This window comes from Rhipicephalus microplus, chromosome 6, assembly GCF_043290135.1.
Source record: "Rhipicephalus microplus isolate Deutch F79 chromosome 6, USDA_Rmic, whole genome shotgun sequence".
NCBI classification, from domain to species: Eukaryota; Metazoa; Arthropoda; class Arachnida; order Ixodida; family Ixodidae; genus Rhipicephalus; species Rhipicephalus microplus.
In genome coordinates this window covers 38,520,109-38,537,702 of record NC_134705.1, presented here as the reverse complement: position 1 = coordinate 38,537,702, position 17,594 = coordinate 38,520,109, and the positions used below count along the sequence as shown (strand labels likewise).

The window sequence follows — 17,594 nt, the reverse complement described above, 5'->3', positions numbered from 1 at the left end:
GACGAAACGACGTCTTGCTTGCCCTCAGACCAGGACGCAAAAGCCCTATTCTTTCTTCACTTCGAAGGGATTCCACCTACAGTTGATGACTCATACCCATTACCTGTGACTATATATATATATATATATATATATATATATATATATATATATATATATATATATAGCCACGAACGAGTTCACGTATTAACACTTGTTATTATTGAAGAAGCGTCAGCCGCAACAAGCTGGTTCAGACAGGAACCCGGCAAGCACGATCTACACGGATGTCAAGAGAGAGAGAGAGATTGAATTTAATTCAACATATCCTGAGGAAGCTGAGAATGGGTCATTCCGACCCTTAATTCAACCTGGATGCTCCGCCCAGGATGGCGCTGGCAGCCGAAGGCTTGTAGCGATGTCCCGGGCTTTCTGGACAGCCTGTAGTTGCTCTTGAGGGCTTCCTGCCAAGCCTCTTAGGTATTCAGTTGTGCGGCGCTGAGGGCAGGCCACAGCCCAAACATGTGTTCGAAATTGCAATGGGGATGGTTGCAAAGGGACCATGTGGGTGGTGTGTTGGGGTCGACTTTTTGTAAGGTTGATGGTGTTATGTACGTACGTGTTTGCAATCTTCTTAGAGTTAGAGCTTGTGCTTTGTTAAGTTTTGGGTGCGGTGCTGGGAAGGCACGTCTTTGTCCCCGGTAACGTGAAGTGGTCTCGTGGTATGTGAGTGCTTTGTCTTGGCTGCAGAGATTCTCGTACCGCTCACTCGTTGAGGGGTCGTTGTCCGCGGCGTGGCGTGTGAGCTCACGTGCCAGGCGGTTGAGCTCTTCGTTGGCATTGCAGTGGTCGAGTACCGGTAACTGTCCCATGCGGGCTGGGAACCAGGATACGTGGATTTCAGCTTTCTCTTCTTTATTAAGGGTTTCTTTGCTCTCGCAGTCTCTTATTGCGCTGACGGTGAGTTTTCCAGTGCTTCTAGCTACTAGGCCAGCTGCGAACGTTCGTGCCGCCGTCTTAGAGTCTGTGTATATTGTGGAGTAGGCTTGGCCGCTCTGAAATGCTAGCGCGATCAACATTTCCTCTACTTTGTGGATATGGCTTGTTTGGAGGGTCGCCGCATTTATAATTTTTTCGTCTATATTATTACAGGAAGGAGACTGACTCTGAGGGGTAGTCATCGATCACCGATGTATTTACAGCCGGTTAGGCGAGCAGCGCCAGCCACACAGATTAGCTCGTGCCAGTCTATCTGCTTCGTCTTCTTCAGCTCCATGCACTGGCACGTAGCATGACCCCCGGCGGCGGAGGGACCATCCCGGTGCTTTAAAGGTCGTTATCTGACGCATTATAAGCAGGGCTAGATCCGCGAGACGTGTACGATATCACTGGGCCGCATAGTAGATGATGATGGACAGATGGGGCTGATCTCGTAGGTGACAGGTGTTACTTGACGCAATATACGGTAGGGTCCCGCGTAATGAGACAGAAGTTTTTCGGATAGGCCCAGCCGACGATGAGGGGACCAGAGTAAAGCGAGGGTACCGGGAGCGAAATGTACGTCTCTATGTTCCGCATCGTACCGACGGCATTGGTTGGTTTGCGACGCCATCAGCCGAGCGCGAGCGAGCTGACGGGCATGATCGGCTCGCGCAATCGCATCGCGGGCATACTCGCTGGTGGACGAGGTGTGAGCTGAGATGACTGTGTCCAGTGGTAAAGCCGGGTCTCCTCCGAACAATAAGTAGAACGGCGAAAAGCCCGCTGTGTCGTGACGGGATGAATTATACGCGAAAGTTGCGTAGGGTAAGGCAAGGTCCCAGTCTCGGTGGTCGGGCGACACGTACATAGCGAGCATATTTATTAAAGTGCGGTTAAATCGTTCCGTGAGGCCGTTTGTTTGAGGGTGGTAAGCGGTTGTCAGTGTGTGTTGCGTGGAACAAGAACGCAGAATGTCGGCGATGACTTGGGATAGAAATGTACGGCCACGGTCTGTGAGAAGCTGTCTCGGCGCACCGTGAATCAATATAACGTCCCGTAACAAGAAGTCAGCGACGTCGGTTGCACAGCTGGTCGGTAGAGCTCGCGTAATAGCGTAGCGTGTAGCGTAGTCTGTGATAACGGCTATCCATTTTTTTTCCAATGTTGATGTGGGAAAAGGACCAAGCAGGTCTAACCCAACACGGTAAAATGGTTCCGCGGGTATGTCAATTGGTTGAAGATGGCCAGCGGGTAGCAGTGACGGTGTATTACGACGTTGGCATAGGTCACATGTGGCGACGTATCGGCGTACCGAACGAGCAAGGCCTGGCCAGAAAAAACGGCGCCGGACGCGCTTGTACGTGCGGGATACGCCAAGGTGTCCAGCCGTGGGAGCGTCGTGATGTTCGGTGAGAACACAGCGGCGCAAATGCTTAGGCACAACAATGACAAGGTCGGGCCCGTCTTGTCGGAAATTGCGACGGTATAGCACACCCTTTTGAATGACAAAGTAGCGGACGGAAGCATCATTTGTGGAGAATTCCATACGGCTGATGATGTCAAGCAGCTCTGGATCACGCTTCTGTTCTTCCCCAATATTAAGGAAGTCGGACACTGACAAGATAGAGTTCTCCGTGGGCTCGTCAGTGTCCTCAGGATCGGCGACAGGGTACCGGGAGAGGCAATCGGCATCACGGTGTCGGTGGCCAGATTTGTAGACCACCGAATAGGAAAACTCTTGCAGGCGCAAAGCCCAGTGACCAAGGCGGCCTGATGGATCTTTCAGGGAGTTCTGCCAGCAGAGTGCGTGGTTGTCGGTAACTACCGAAAATGGGCGTCCGTATAGATAAGGTCGAAATTTCGCCACCGCCCATACAAGAGCCAAGCACTCACGCTCTGTTATCGAATAGTTACGTTCAGGGGCGGATAGGAGGCGGCTGGCATATGCAATAACGCAATCATGTCCATGTTGTTTCTGAGCCAGCACTGCACCAATGCAATGCCCACTTGCGTCTGTACGGATTTCCGTAAGGGCACCAGGGTTGAAGTGTGCCAGAATCGGAGTGGTAGTGAGAAGAGTGACGAGAGTCGAGAACGCAAAAGCCTCTTCGGAGCCCCATGAAAACGGGACATCTTTCTTGAGGAGCTGCGTAAGCGGCCTAGCTATGTGCGCAAAATTTTTCACGAAGCGTCGGAAGTAGGAGCATAGTCCGATAAAGCTGCGTACATCCTTCGCAGATCGTGGTACAGGAAAGTTTTGGACGGCGCTGATTTTTGCCGGGTCTGGTTGTACACCGTTGGCGTCTACTAAATGGCCAAGCACTGTGATTTGATGGCATCCAAAGTGTCATTTGGACAAGTTGAGCTGCAGGCCAGCGCGACGGAAGATTCTCAGGATGGCTGAGAGGCGCTCTATGGGAGTTTCAAATGTTGGTGAAAAGACGATGACGTCGTCCAAGCAGCACAAACAGGTGGCTCATTTGAATCCTCTGAGCAGGGAGTCCATCATTCGTTCGAAGGTGGCTGGAGCATTACAAAGGCCAAAGGGCATGACCTTGAACTGATATAGGCCATCGGGGGTGATGAATGCCGTCTTTTCACGGTCCATTTCATCTACCTCTATCTGCCAGTAGCCGGAACGAAGGTCTATGCAGGAAAAATAGTGGGACCCATAGAGGCAATCAAGCGCATCATCTATTCGTGGCAGAGGGTAGCCGTCTTTTTTGGTAATTTTGTTTAGGTGTCGATAATCCTCACAGAAACGCCATGCACCGTCTTTCTTGCAGACTACAGGAGAAGCCCAAGGACTGCAAGATGGCTCAATGATGTCCTTGGCGAGCATTTTGTCGACCTCACTTTGGATGATGTGACGCTCGGCCGCCGACACCCGATATGGACGCCTATGAATAGGATGCTCATTACCAGTGTTTATCGGTGGCTCATACCGGTAGCTTTCCCCAACGGACAGCCGCTGATGTCAAAAACGTCGATGTAGGACAGCAGAACCCGGTGGAGCTCATCAGCCTGCTGCGGTGTTAAGTTGGAAGCGATCATCGAAGTATTAGCGCTGTCGGTTCAAGTGGCAGACTGATGTTGAGCGTTGGGGTCAGAAGGGGCGGCCATCGCGAAAACATCTACCGCATTGTCTTCTAAGGTGCAGAGCAACGCCAAAGAGATCCCTTGTGGCAAAACTTGTGGTGTCAAGCTGAATTTGACAACTGGGAGGCACGTAGAATTTTCTGCGACGGACAGAATGGTGTGCGGTAATGTAATGCCACGGCTTATGAGAACATCGGTGATAGGGGTCAGAACATAGTCACCGTAGGAAACTGGTGGTATTGAGGCGAGCTCTATGTAGGTCAGTGTCTGTGGAGGGAGGCGCGCGTGTCCCGTTGTGCAGAGGCGACTCGGCCGTTGTGTAAGAGGTTCTGTTGCGGGCAAGTGTAGACGGAGCGTACTGGTCGAACAGTCTATGAGGGAAGAATACGCGGATAGGAAGTCGAGGCCTAAGATTACGTCGTGGGGGCATTTATCAAGGACGGCGAAGAGAACAACTGTGTGTCGATCCGCAATGCTCACACGAGCGGAGCACATTCCAACGATAGATGCTATTCCACCATCCGCAACACGGACGAACTGAGTGGTCGCAGGTGTGAGAACGTTCTTGAGCTTGCAGCAAAAATCACTCGTCATCACGGAAAGTTGGACGCCGGTGTCGACAAGAGCAGTGACATATACGCCGTCTACTTGTACGTCTATGAGGTTCCGTTATGTCGGTATTTCCAAAGAGGATTTTCGGTCAGTCCGAGCGATCCTGCCCTCAGGGGGCTGCAACGCTTAGTTTTCCGTCGGAGAACCCCGTGGGAAGGCGGGGGAAGGTGGTCGGCGGGGCTGTGGAGAACGAGACTGGCGACGTTGGGGGGATGGAGAGCGGGAGTAGCGGTGTTCACAAGCAGGTTCCTGGGCAAAATGTTCGCGGCTGGTCTCATGGCGATAGGCAGGACGTGCATAGAAAGGACGAGAGGACGGTTGTGCAGGAGGACCCCAGCGACTTCTGCAAAGGCGAGAAATGTGCCCGATTCTTTGACACGAGAAGCATATCGGCTTGTCATCGTGTGTTCGCCATGCGGACGGATTACGGAACGTTGAGGGAGAGCCGGTCGGGAAGGGACGTGCAGGCGTGTATCGGGGCTAGTAGTCGGTGCGGGGAGGCGGTGAGATAGAGTGAATTCCCAAGCTGGCGATTTCCTGCCGGACGACTGCTTGAATGAGAGGCAACGTAATTGGTGGAGAGGGGTCAGGGGACGTTGTTCCCACCTTAGCTGGAGCAGCCGCTTCAAGCTCCCGCCTGACAATTCGCGTCAAGTTGTCACAGGTGTCTGGTGGATGATATGTGTCGAGACACGATGACGTCGCAGTGGTGTTCGGGAGGCGCTGGAACTGATGGGAGATGCGTCTGTTTTTAGCTTGTTGGAACCAGTGGCATTCTTGAATGATCGCATCAACAGATGACACATTGTTGAATACCAACAAGTTGAACGCATCGTCGGCGATACCCTTTAGGATATGGGCAACTTTTTCAGGTTCAGACATATTTTGTCAGCTTGGCGGCATAGTGAAAGGACAGCTTGAATATAACCGATGTAGGGCTCCGTGGAAGATTGTGCGCGAGTCGACAACTCAATTTTCGCAGCTTCACGACGACCAGAGATGTTGCCAAAAAGCTCACGGATCTTTGCCTTGAAGCTGTCCCAGCTTGTTATGTCATGCTCGTGGTTATCAAACTAAACACGAGGGGTTCCGTCGAGATAAAAGATGACGTTTGCGAGCGTAAGATTGGATCCCACCTGTAAGTGGCACTGACACGTTCGTAGAGGCGTAGCCACTGGTCGACGTCGGAACCCTCGCTGCCCGAGAACACGCCTGGGTCTTTGAGTGCGGGAAGCGTCCCGAAAGTTGTTGCGGGCGCTGGGTTGACAAGTCGGGCAGAAGGGGGAGCGACCGGAGAGGATGTAGCCGAGTCTTGAGTGGTCATGTTGTTAGCCGCGAGGGATCGTCCGCTTCGGAGTTTTCTGGGACGGGGATCGCACAACTCCACCAAATATGTTACGGGAAGGAGACTGACTCAGAGGGGTAGTCACCGATCACCGATGTATTTACAGCCGGTTAGGCGAGCAGCGCCAGCCACACAGATTAGCTCGTGCAGTCTATCTGCTTCGTCTTTTTCAGCTCCATGCACTGGCACGTAGCAATATGATGACCGCTATGGCAAAAGCCTCCCTGCTGTAGTAGCGGGCGGCATCTACGAATAGAGCGTGCGTGTTGTTTTTTGCCTTGTTTATGAGTGCCCTCGCTCTGTCCTTCCTTCGCCCTTTGTTGAACGTTGGGTGAGCATTGCGGGGGATTGGCTCTACCCTAATGTGTTTTCACGCGTCATTACCAAGTTGGGTTCTTTTCTCTGGTTGAAAAATTGGGCCAATGCCTGCGTCTCGTAGGATGAGATGGCCTGCCTGCGTCAATGACAGGCGTGTGATCTGTGCCACTCTCTCAGCCTGTTGTGCAGACCGAGTTGCTCGAGTTTCTCGTTGCTCGTGCTATTGGGCAAGCCAAGTGCCGTTTTCACTCCCTTGCGGACCACGGAGTCAACCTTTTTCATTTCAGCCTTCGTAAGTTTCAGGAAAGGGAACGCGTATGCTACGTGACTTACGAGAAAGGCGTGATACGCCTTCATGATGTTGCCTTCTAGGAGGCCTGCTCTCTTCTTGGTGATTTTAGCAATGCCTCTTGCAAAATTGTTCGTGCTTTTTTCAAGGCGCTTGAGTGCTTCCTTGTTGTGGCCCTCCTTGGCGCTTAACGTTAGCCCTAGTGCCTTAATCGTATATACTTGCGGTATCTTTTGGTAGTTCTCAGCTTTGAGCAATACTTGCTGCTCTTAGTCGTCTGAATTTCGTCGAGGGTGAAAGAGCGTTAGAGTAGATTTAGTGGGGGAGAGTGCCCCTCCAGTTGGCTTAATGAAGAAATTCTTAGGTTGTAGTCAGTGCTTGTTGAAGGATTCTTTCCAAGGCACCATATCAGTAGCCACATGGGACCCATATGGTTATATAATCCGCGTATATGGCATGGTGCACGGATGGGATTTGAGCGAGTTTTTCTGACAACCTGTGCACTGCCACATTAAAGCTCAATGGCGAGAGCACTGACCCTTGTGGAGTGCCGATATTTCCGATTCTTTCGGTTTCGCCGCATTGCTCTCTTATGCGTACGGTGGTGGTCCGGTTCGCCAGAAGGGCTTTAATGTAGTTCTAGAATTTCTCACCTAAGTTCATGTGCGATATTTCACCCAGTATGTAATCATGTTTTACGGTGTCAAAGGCCTTGGTGAGGTCCAGGGCTAATATGGATTTTGCGTGTGGAGGAGCCCGTAACATATGCGTTCTCTTAACATCAACATGGCGTTCTGTGTGGACAGTGCCCTGCGGAAGCCAATAATGTTGTGTCGAAAGAGCCCATTGCTCTCAATGTGGTCCGTGATACGGTTGAGTATTGCATGCTCAGCTACTTTTCCAACGCAAGATGTGAGTGATATGGGCCTTAGGTCATCGATGCTCAGCGGTTTTCCAGGATTCGGGTTGAGCGAAACCTTGGCGCTATGCCATTCTTGTGGCACGGTACCATTTCCCATGCCTCATTTATCTTCTTATTAATAATTACAATTGCTTTATCGTCTTAATTCCGTAGCAGTTTATTGTCGATGGCATCTGGCCCTGGCCCCGATCTGCCACTGAGTTCCTGTAGAGCGTACCGTATTTCAGCTTCGCTGAACGGTTAATCTAGCTTTTCTTGTGATTGACCTCGATAAGAGGGATTTTTGTTTTCCCAGGCTACTGGTTTGCTTTCTAGTGGGAGATATTTTTTGCGTAGCGTTTTGAGGAGAGCTTGGGATTCCCCACTTTCCTGTGGGTGCTTGTGCACCAATCGTTCAATTTGCAGCTGGGTGCCGCATCTGGTGGATGCGCCTCTGGCGCTGTCCGCCATAAGGTGTTTTAGCAGCCCCCAATCGCTTCCCCTCCGCATTTCGCCATTTGCTTCGTCACATGTGTTGTTCCACTGCTGGGCGCAGAGCGTTTCTGCGTGAGATTTGATTTCGCGGTCAAGGTCCGCGATTTTCGTGCGTGTCTGTTGAGCTTGTTTTTACGCCACACTTCTTTCAAGTCATGCTTTTTCTGTAGCAAATTGGCCAGGTGAGAGTCTATGGCCTGGATAGCTTCAGAAGTCTCTACTTCTTTAGTGGCCCCATTTGCTGTCTTTTTTAATTCATTTAAAAGGGCTTCTTATTATAGTTCCGTACTGCCCTTCTGCTTTCTTATTTTACGAAACTGGTCGCAGTCTGTGATTTTAAATTTTCTTGGCGCTTTCGCCTCGTTCTCAACGGTAAATTCTGGGATGCAGTGGTCGCTACCTAGGTCCTCGGCGAGGTTATCCCAGTTAGCTTTGACGTTCCTTGTGAAGGTTAAGTCAGGCATAGTGTCCCGCTGTACTGAATTACCTCTTCTTGGAGGGAGGGCAAGGTTGTTTATAAGCTGCAGGTCCAGCGCATTCGTGCTTTCTGCTAACTTGGTGTCCTTGCCTTCGCTTTTAATGTATCTCCACTCAATGCTCGTGGCATTAAAATCACCCATTACTATGATCGGATTGTCACCCGCCATTTTTACAGCCGAGGTAAGCAGTCTGTTGAAATCTTTTTTTTTATTGATGGAGGACTGTAAACATCGAGCACAAAGATGTTTCTTTTAAAAGCCCTGTGTGGTAAGAGTTCCACCAGGACCGTTTCCAGACCTTTTTTGTATAAGTTTTGTTTTGTTTTTGAACAATATGTCCTTCCGGATGAAGGTAGCCACTCCTCGCGTCTTGTTCTGCTCGGGGCGCACGGTCGCCCTAGCTACCCTGTACCCCCGTATGCCAATGCTTTTAGCAGTTTTGCTTTCTCCACATTCCTGTAGCAATATTAAATGCGGCGTTTTTACAGGCTAGCAGCAGTTGTGTTAGTGGTGCTTTGAGTCTCTGAAGGTAGTTACAGTTCCACTGCCAGATCTTAATCTCTTTACGGTCAGCAGCGTTTTGGCTTCGTAGCTTGTGTGCGTCGCGGCACGTTCCCTCCGCGAGATTGCGTGCTTTGACTGGTCGGACCTAAGCTCTAGAAGTTATGCTCGGCACGCGTGCCGTAACCACTGGTTCATCCTCGCTTAGGTTCTAAGGAGCAGCCGCCACAGGTGGGTTGGCTACCATCTTCTCCAGGCTCACGAACCTCTGGTTAGCTTTGTCAGTGTAATTCCTAAAGGTTTCCATAATTTGGCTAGCGTGTTCGCCAACGTCGCCAACGTCCGCCATATGATGTAGTGCCAATTGACTCTTTTTGAAGCTCCAGGGGTGCTTCGGTTGGTTGTTGTGCTCGACCGTCCCAGTGGCCAGCTCCTCGTTCGGTGGAGTCGTTTGTCTTAGGCGTCCCATGGCGGTCGCCCATCCTGGTACGTCGAAGATTTCCGCACTTACTTCAATTCCCTCCACGGTTATGGTGGAAGGCGTTTTCAGTGCCTGGTTGTCAGCTGCAACGTACGGAGGATGATCCAGTAGCTGCCGCGTCTGGCCGAGCCCTTGGCTACGTCTAACGACCGTACTCCTCGCCAACCTCAGGTGTGGTTAGGGTTAGCAGAGACGCTCGCCACGTCGCAACTTTAAAGTTCAAAAACATGTCTAACAGTTCACTCACCGCTAAAAGTGGTGTCTCTATTGAAACCGCAGAGCTTGCTTGTTCGAATAAGCACAAAGCAAGGTGATCTTGGAGCAAAAAAAAAAAGATCGAAAACATTCAGATAAGCGGGAGCTGACGTTTTCACGTCCGCGCTCCTCGACGCCACCTAGTGATCCCCACCTGTACCTGACGGCCACAGGGACGTCGACGTCTTCCTTTACGCTGGCACAGAGCTGTCGCCACTATGCTCCGGTACACTTATTCCCCGTGCAGAAAGGACCCAACCAGGTGACCTAAGGAAACAACACGAGAGGAGGATTAAATCACGGTTAGAGACGAGATACGTGAACTGTTTCGCGCCCACGGAAGCGTTGGTCCGAAGGTAGACCAATGGGCTAAACTTCATAGTTGACGGGAGATGTTTGCCGCACCACAAGGTAGGGGTCATGGTATTTCGAGGAAAACTTTTGGGAAGGACGAGAGGGGTAGACGGGACGCATAGCCAAACCAACCTTCCTGGGTTATAGTGGGCATGATAGAAGCAGAGTCATCGTGGTAAGTTTTCTGGCGCCATTGGTCTTGCGCGGTAAACGAGCGAGCGAGTTGACGACACTCTTCGGCATAAGCAGCTGCTTCGAAACAAGCGTCGCTGCGGAACTGTGAGGTCTGTGAGGTCTGTAAGAGAGAATGTTGTCCATGGAGCATGATGGTTCACGTCCGTACAGGAAGAAGAAAGGAGTGAAGCGGATGGTTGTTTGTGGCGCAGAGTTGTACGCGTATGTGGCAAAAGCTAGCACTTGGTCCCAATAAGTGTGGTGGTCACACACGTACATGGCAAGCATATCTCCAAGGGTACGATTAAACCTTCTGTCATGCCATTGGTTTGAGGTTGGTATACGAAGGCTTTCCAATGAACAATGTGACATTCCATGAGCAGTTTGTCGACGGTGTTTGAGAGAAACACGCGGCCACGGTCACTCAGCAATTAACGGGTTGCACCATGTCGCAAAATCAGATCGTGAAGAAGGAAAAAAGCGATGTCCTCCCCAGTGGTAGCAGGCAGCGCAGATGTTTCAGCGTAGCGCGTCAAATGATCGATAGCGACGATAACCAACCGGTTGCCTGGAAGAGTGTTGGGTAGAGGACCATACATATCAGCTCCAACGCGGCCGAATGGTCTCACTTGGCAGGTCAAGGGTTGCAAAGGGCCAGCAGTGTTGTGAGAAAACGTCTTGTGGCGTTGACACGTGGCACATGACTGAACGTGCTGGCGAACGTGCCGATACATGCCACGTCAGCAGTATCTTAGACGAAGGCGAGAGTAAGTCTTGAATACTACAGCGTGTCCACACTGGGGGTCATCGTGAAAGGCAGCGCAGGTGTCCGAGCGCAAATGCTGGGAGATGACAAGGAGCCACTCACAGCCATTCGTTAGGTAATTCCGGCGATACATTAAGTCTTCACGAACAGCAAAGTGGCTTGCTTGACGAGAAAGAGAGAGCGTGAATTCGATTCTGATGAACTGTGAGAGAGGATGTCGAGCAGAGAATTGATTCAGAGATCCTTGCACTGCTCGGCTGGCATGTCGGTGATGCTCAACGATGACGAATCGCAGATGGCAGTTGGTAAGCAGGCAATGACAGGAGGCAGCGGAGAACAGGATAGTGCATCGACGTCTGAATGTCTGCGTCCTGAGCGATAAACAACACGGATGTTGTATTCCCGAAGGCGTAAAGCCCAACCAGCTAGGTGACGAGTAGGGTCTTTCATGGACGCTAGCCAGCATAAGGCATGGTGATCTGTGACAACATCAAACTGGCGTCCGTAAAGGTAAGTGCAAAATTTTCTTAAAGCCCAAATGATAGCCAAGCACTCCTTTCCTGCGACGGAATAGTTGGGCTCTGCCTTCGTTGGGTATGGCTAGCATAGGCGACAACGTACTCGTCGCAGCCATCCTTGCGTTGAGCGAGAATGGCACCGAGGCCGACATCGCTAGCAACCATGTGAATTTCAGTAGGTGCATTAGAATCGAACTGCCGGAGACGTGAGTAGGCGGTGCAGCGTCGTGAATGCGTCATCGCAATGAGAATCCCAGCCCGAGAGGTCCTCGCAACTGGAAAGAAGCTGACTCAGGAAGGTGATTATAGAGATAAAATTGCGTATGAAACGCCGAAAACACGAGTAAAATCCTACGAAGCTACGGAGCTCCTCTAGGGTAGTGGGCTTGAGGTACTCGGCAACGGCACGCAGTTTGGCAGGGTCTGGCAATATTCCATTTTTCTCAGACGACGTGGCCAAAATTGCGAGTTTGCGGGCGCCAAATTGACATTTCTTGAAGTTCAGTTGCAACCTGGCTGCCGTAAGACTCTGGAGAACTTGTTGCAGACAGGAAAGATGAGTTTCAAAATTTGCAGAAAATACAACTAGGTCATCCAAACTTCAAAGGAAGATTTGCCATTTAAGTACCCTCAGAACACTGTTCATCACCCTTTTAAAGTCGCCGGCGCATTGCAAGGACATTATAAGGCATTATATTAAATTCATATAAGCCGTCACTGGTCACAAACCTTGTTTTTGGACGGTCTGCTTTGGCCATTGGCACTTGCCAATATTCAGAGCGCAGATCCAGTGAAGAGAAAAAAAAAATCTGCCCCGCCGTGGTGGTCTAGTGGCTAAGGTACTCGGCTGCTGACCCACAGGTCGCGGGCTCGAATTCTGGCTGCGGCGCCTGCATTTCCGATGTAGGCGGAAACGTTGTAGACCCGTGTGCTCAGTATTGGGTGCACGTTAAAGAACCTCAGGTGGTCGAAATTTCCGGAGCCCTCCACTACGGTGTCTCTCATAATCATATGGTGGTTTTGGGACCTTAAACTCCACCAATCAATCAATCATCAAGAGAAAAAATCTGCACCATGAAGGCAATCTAAGGCGTCATCAATGCGTGGCAGGGGATATACATCTTTGCGTGTGATTTAGTCGCGAAAATCCACGCAAAACGTAATGGAGTCATTCTTTTTCCGCACGAGGACCATTGGCGAAGCCCAATGACTGTGGGAGTGTTAAATGACGCCACGTTGCAGCATCTCATCGACGTGTTGAGTGATGACGTCACGCTCAGCCTGCGAGACTTGGTAGAGGCGCTGACGAAGCGGATTATGATGACCAGTGTCGGTGAGCAAAAACTGACGTGCGTCCCAAGGGAGGTTGTCCGCGGTCAAAGGAGACGCGGAAATCGTCAAGTAGTTGAACGAGCTAATTTCACTGGTCTTGCGTAAGCCCGGTGTCCACGCTGCGGAACGGAATGCCTTCATGAGGTATTGAGGGTGCGGTGGCAGCCGTGACAGCATCCACGGTCATCGGCGTCGTATCGGAAGAGGCATCGAAAGGAAAGATGGCATCATAAGCGTATAGACGCACAATACATCCGCCAAGGAATAAGGTAGCGGGAGAAAGGAACAGATTGCACACGTACACGGCACTGGAACCATCGAGAAGCGTTATTATGGCAAACGGGACGACAAGATTCCTGCGACGAGCGCATTCTTGAGACGGCATGAAAGGAGCAGTTGAATAAGGAACGGAGTTGCACAAAATACACACCACGGTGACCGAAAAAGTAGAGATGACGACGTCAGTGGCGACGATCACCTTTTTGAGTGAGCAGAAGAGATCTATGAATTTCGTGCTGAACGGATACAAAACAAGTTGTACATGAGCGCAGTCGACAACCGCAGGAGTAGAGGAAAAATGTTCTATTCCAGGATGATTTTATGAGACGCATGCGGACGGACGACAAATTCAGCGATGTATAGCATTCCTTGAATCATAACATGAGCATTGCATGTGGCAGAAGGGTGGACGTGCTGCAAACTCGTGCGTAAAGAAATGTCAACCAGTGGAATCGTCACTTTGTTCACTTTGCGGCATAGCACTTCACTGATTACACAAATAGCGGCACCTGGGTCGGCTAGAGCGGTTGTGGCGATCCTGTCCACAAACACGGCAATCTCGTTAGGGTGCGAATGTTGAGGCCTTTGAAATTTCGTTGGTGGCCCAGCTCTTGCCTCAGGAACTGCGACTGTTAGTTTTGCTCCTGGGCGTGGTTGAAACGGCGAATCATGCGGGAACGAGACCGAAGACGGGTGAAGGAGATCGACGTGGACTGAAGTCTGGTCGATGTGAGCGGGACTCAGGTGCATCAGGTGTCACATGCGATTCTGATTACCGAGGTACATTGCCGGAATGCTGAACATCATTAAAATAGAATCCACGGCGACGACAGTAGCGCGCGACATGTCCTGGAATACCGCAGTTGTAGCAGACGGGCCGGTTATCCGGAGTACGCCAAGAGTTTACAGGTGCTCGAGGTGGTAGAAAGGGACGATTTACCGGATGAACCGAAACTGGCGACCTGCAGTATTTGGTAACTGGACTGTATGAATGGAGCGACGGTTGGGCAGGAGGTTTCCGGGCAGCTTTTGCATAAGTCAGTGGTGCAGTAAGTGATATTGCGGACGTGGGTGAAGGGAGAGCCTCAGCAACTTGCATCTGAAGAGCACGGCGAAATGAGTGGTCCAGTGTCTTGGGTGCCTCATTTATGGTGTCCACAAGAGAGAGCTGTCGAGCAACTGCTTCCCGGATGTACTGTTGAGTTTGAGGCATCAATACGGTGTAGTCGGGGCCACTTCTTTTGCAGTGCTAAGCCGAAATATCCACTGTTTGCGTATTAGCACAACGTGTAGAAATTCGCTGTTCGCACAGCTCATCAAAACCTTAACAGAGCTGAATCGCAGTTATGACGGTCAGTGGGTCTTTAGCCACAAGCATAAGAAAAGCATCGTCGCCAATGCCTTTCATTATATGCTCTACTCTGTCAGCCTCCATCATCCTCGCATCCATTCGCCTACGGAGGCCGATCACATCCTCAATGTAGCTCGTGAAGCTTCCACCAGTTCGCTCAAGTCGTCCCCGCAGGCCAAGTTGAGCGCAAAGCTTGAGCATAGCTGGACAACCGAAAAACGAGCTCACGGTTTGGTTGAAAACCGACCAGGTGGGGATTTCGGCTTGGTGTTTGGTGAACCATGGGTTGGCCAAGTCTGTCAGGTAAAAGATGATGTAAGTCAACTTGACAGGGTCATCCCACTTGTTGATCGCACTGACACGCTCGTACTCTGCTAGCCAGTCCTCGACATAGTGATCGCCAGGGCCAATGTAGACTGGTGGGTCAAGCAGACAAAGTACACCAAGGCACATGACAGGTGGTGGCGTGAAAGAGGCTTGTGGGGATCGATGAGCTCGGTCATTGCGGAATCAGATGGTAGCTTACGGCTGCAGAACTCCAAGACGTTAGCCAGCACGCTTCCACCAAATGCAACGAGTGAGTTCACGTATAAACAATTGTTAATATTGAAGCAGCGTTACCCGCAACAAGATGGCTCTGGCAGGAACCCGGCAAGCACGAGCCACACGAACGTCAACGTCTTCTTTCACGCGGGCTTTCAGCTGGCGCGACCATGTTCTGGTACAATATATATATATATATATATATATATATATATATATATATATATATATATATATATATAAGATATAACAGACAGTAATGCCAAGGAATGTACAGGGGAAGTTATTAAAACCAATGGAATGTAAATAAGAAGAAAGAAAAGTGGATGAAAAAATTACCAACTGTGAGCAGGAATCGAACCTATAAGAGGGACAATTATTCAGCTGCCCGCTCATAATAAGTTCACGTGCTACGTGACGCCAAACATGCGCATAAGAGTGTTTTCACACTCGTTGTTTGGCTTGTAGATGGCGCTGACTGTCGCTCCTACTTCTAAATTCACAGATAAAACCCAAAAAAGTGGATGGAGGGAGGGCCGCTGTGATAGCTCAGTGGTTAGAGCATCGAACGCGTAATTCGAAGGTCGTAGGTTCGATTCCTGCTCACAGTTGGTAATTTTTTCATCCACTTTTCTTTCTTCTTATTTACATTCCATTGGTTTTAATAACTTCCCCTGTACATTCCTTGGCATTACTGTCTGTTATATCTCATTAATATTGTGTTAAAAACACGGAAAAACGAGCCCTTAGGTATACACTTCTTTCCCTTATATATATATATATATATAGGCACGGTGGTTGAGTGACCGTAGCGTTGCGAATAGTCAAGTAGATCCTCCGTGAGCCGTCACAACGTGGTTTATTTCGACGTTTCAGTCAGAGTCTGGCCTTTATCACGATTTTGGGTACAGTTTGTTGGTGCTCAGCTTTATACAATCTTAAATTATAGTGGGAGAGAGAGAAAGAGAAATAAAGGAGAAAAAGGAAAAAAAAGAGGATAAAAGGTTTACTCCCCCGGGCACCTCCTTTCACTCCTCCTTCCCCTTCCCCTCCCTTTCTTTCCCTTTTCTCCTTTTCAGCTTTAGGATGTCTGCGGTCTGTGTCTGATGGATGTCTGATGTCTGCGGCCTCGTCGACATCTAGTAGTTGAAAGAGGGGCGCCGCGTATTGCAGCAGAGGCTGGAAAGCGGGTGAAATGTCAATTCTTGCCTGTTTCTGGATTACGCGCGCAGTAGGGGCCTCTTGATTGTGCACAAGGTTGCTGTTGGGCATGTCATGCTTAGCACAATTGATTAGACAGTAAGGTAGAAACAGAAACAGACGACAGCTGTACTTAGGAAGAGTAGTTACAATTGGAAATATTTGAGTTGTCCAGAGCCATGAACTTAGTTATTATTTTCATTATTGCCGTTATTGATTTCTGATGCTTTATTGCTGCAAGTATACCGGCATTCTCATTTATTCCTCTATCGAGGGTGTTAAATCAGTGGATAAGGTATGACTCTCGTAGTTCATGTTCCCGATTTGATTTAAATCCCGACTTTAAGAGTGTTACTGATAGTTTTGTCAAATGCATGGTCGGGAAGATTGAGATGTTTTAATAGAGGGAGACTTAATTGTGGCTGATTTCGCATGGGCTCTTGGGTATTGAAGCGAATCCTGAATGTTTGAAATACGTGGCGCAAGGTTGCCAATGAGAAGAACGAGAAGAGACAGAAAGAGCGCCAACTCACAACTAAGTTTATTTTCATGAAGCATTCACAATATATAGGCATAGGCTCTTGGAGAACATGCGCAAAACATTTAATTCACCGCACGTGCAGACATGAACATTTTGACGATGTAATGAACGATTATTGCAATCATTATATCTTAGATCCAGCTACAAGCAGATATGCCTGGTGTAAAGACGTGGAAAAAGAACAAACACACCCAAGCCTGCAAAAAAACAAAGAAATGCGAGGAAAAAACAGCAAAAAGGACTGACAGACACTTCGTAGCAACCATCTAAATTGCATCTAGATCCAACAGCTGGAATTCACTACTATGCAGCAAAGCTGAAGGCACGCTGACGCATGAGTCACCTTTCTTCCTTATGTGAAAGGCTTTGAGTAACTCCCGCGCCATCGCATTCCGGCTCCATCCAAGCAGACGCGTATTTCAACTTAATATGTACCAACTAGCCCAACATAACGTACGGTTAAAATCCTAAATGGTGTTTCTGTTTTTCCGATGTACAGCATACTGCACACGTTGCATTCGAGTAAGTATTTTTCTCGTATGTTAATCGAAAACTTGGATTGTGCGCTGGTTGTTTTGTGTGTTTTCGCATCGCTTTACATACAAGACATCGTGACTTTAAACAAGTTCGGCATGAATTATAAGGGGGTCAGGTAATGATTTAGGAAAGAACAAGTGTATCTTTGAGGTTGCGTGGTCGTCGGTAAATGACACCAGGAGGGGATGGGAATGCGCGTTTCAGACGTTCACTTTGTTCCAGAATGTTGTAATGTCGTTTACATCAGGGAAGTTTGTGCTGTGA

General features: G+C 49.6%; 1 non-coding gene across 1 annotated transcript; it reads left to right on the top strand.

The window, feature by feature from the left end:
* Positions 1-15,590: 15,590 nt before the first annotated feature.
* TRNAT-CGU (transfer RNA threonine (anticodon CGU)) lies at positions 15,591-15,663 on the top strand. The gene has a single exon. It is a non-coding gene; the product is annotated as a tRNA-Thr (tRNA).
* The last annotated feature ends 1,931 nt before the right edge of the window (positions 15,664-17,594 follow it).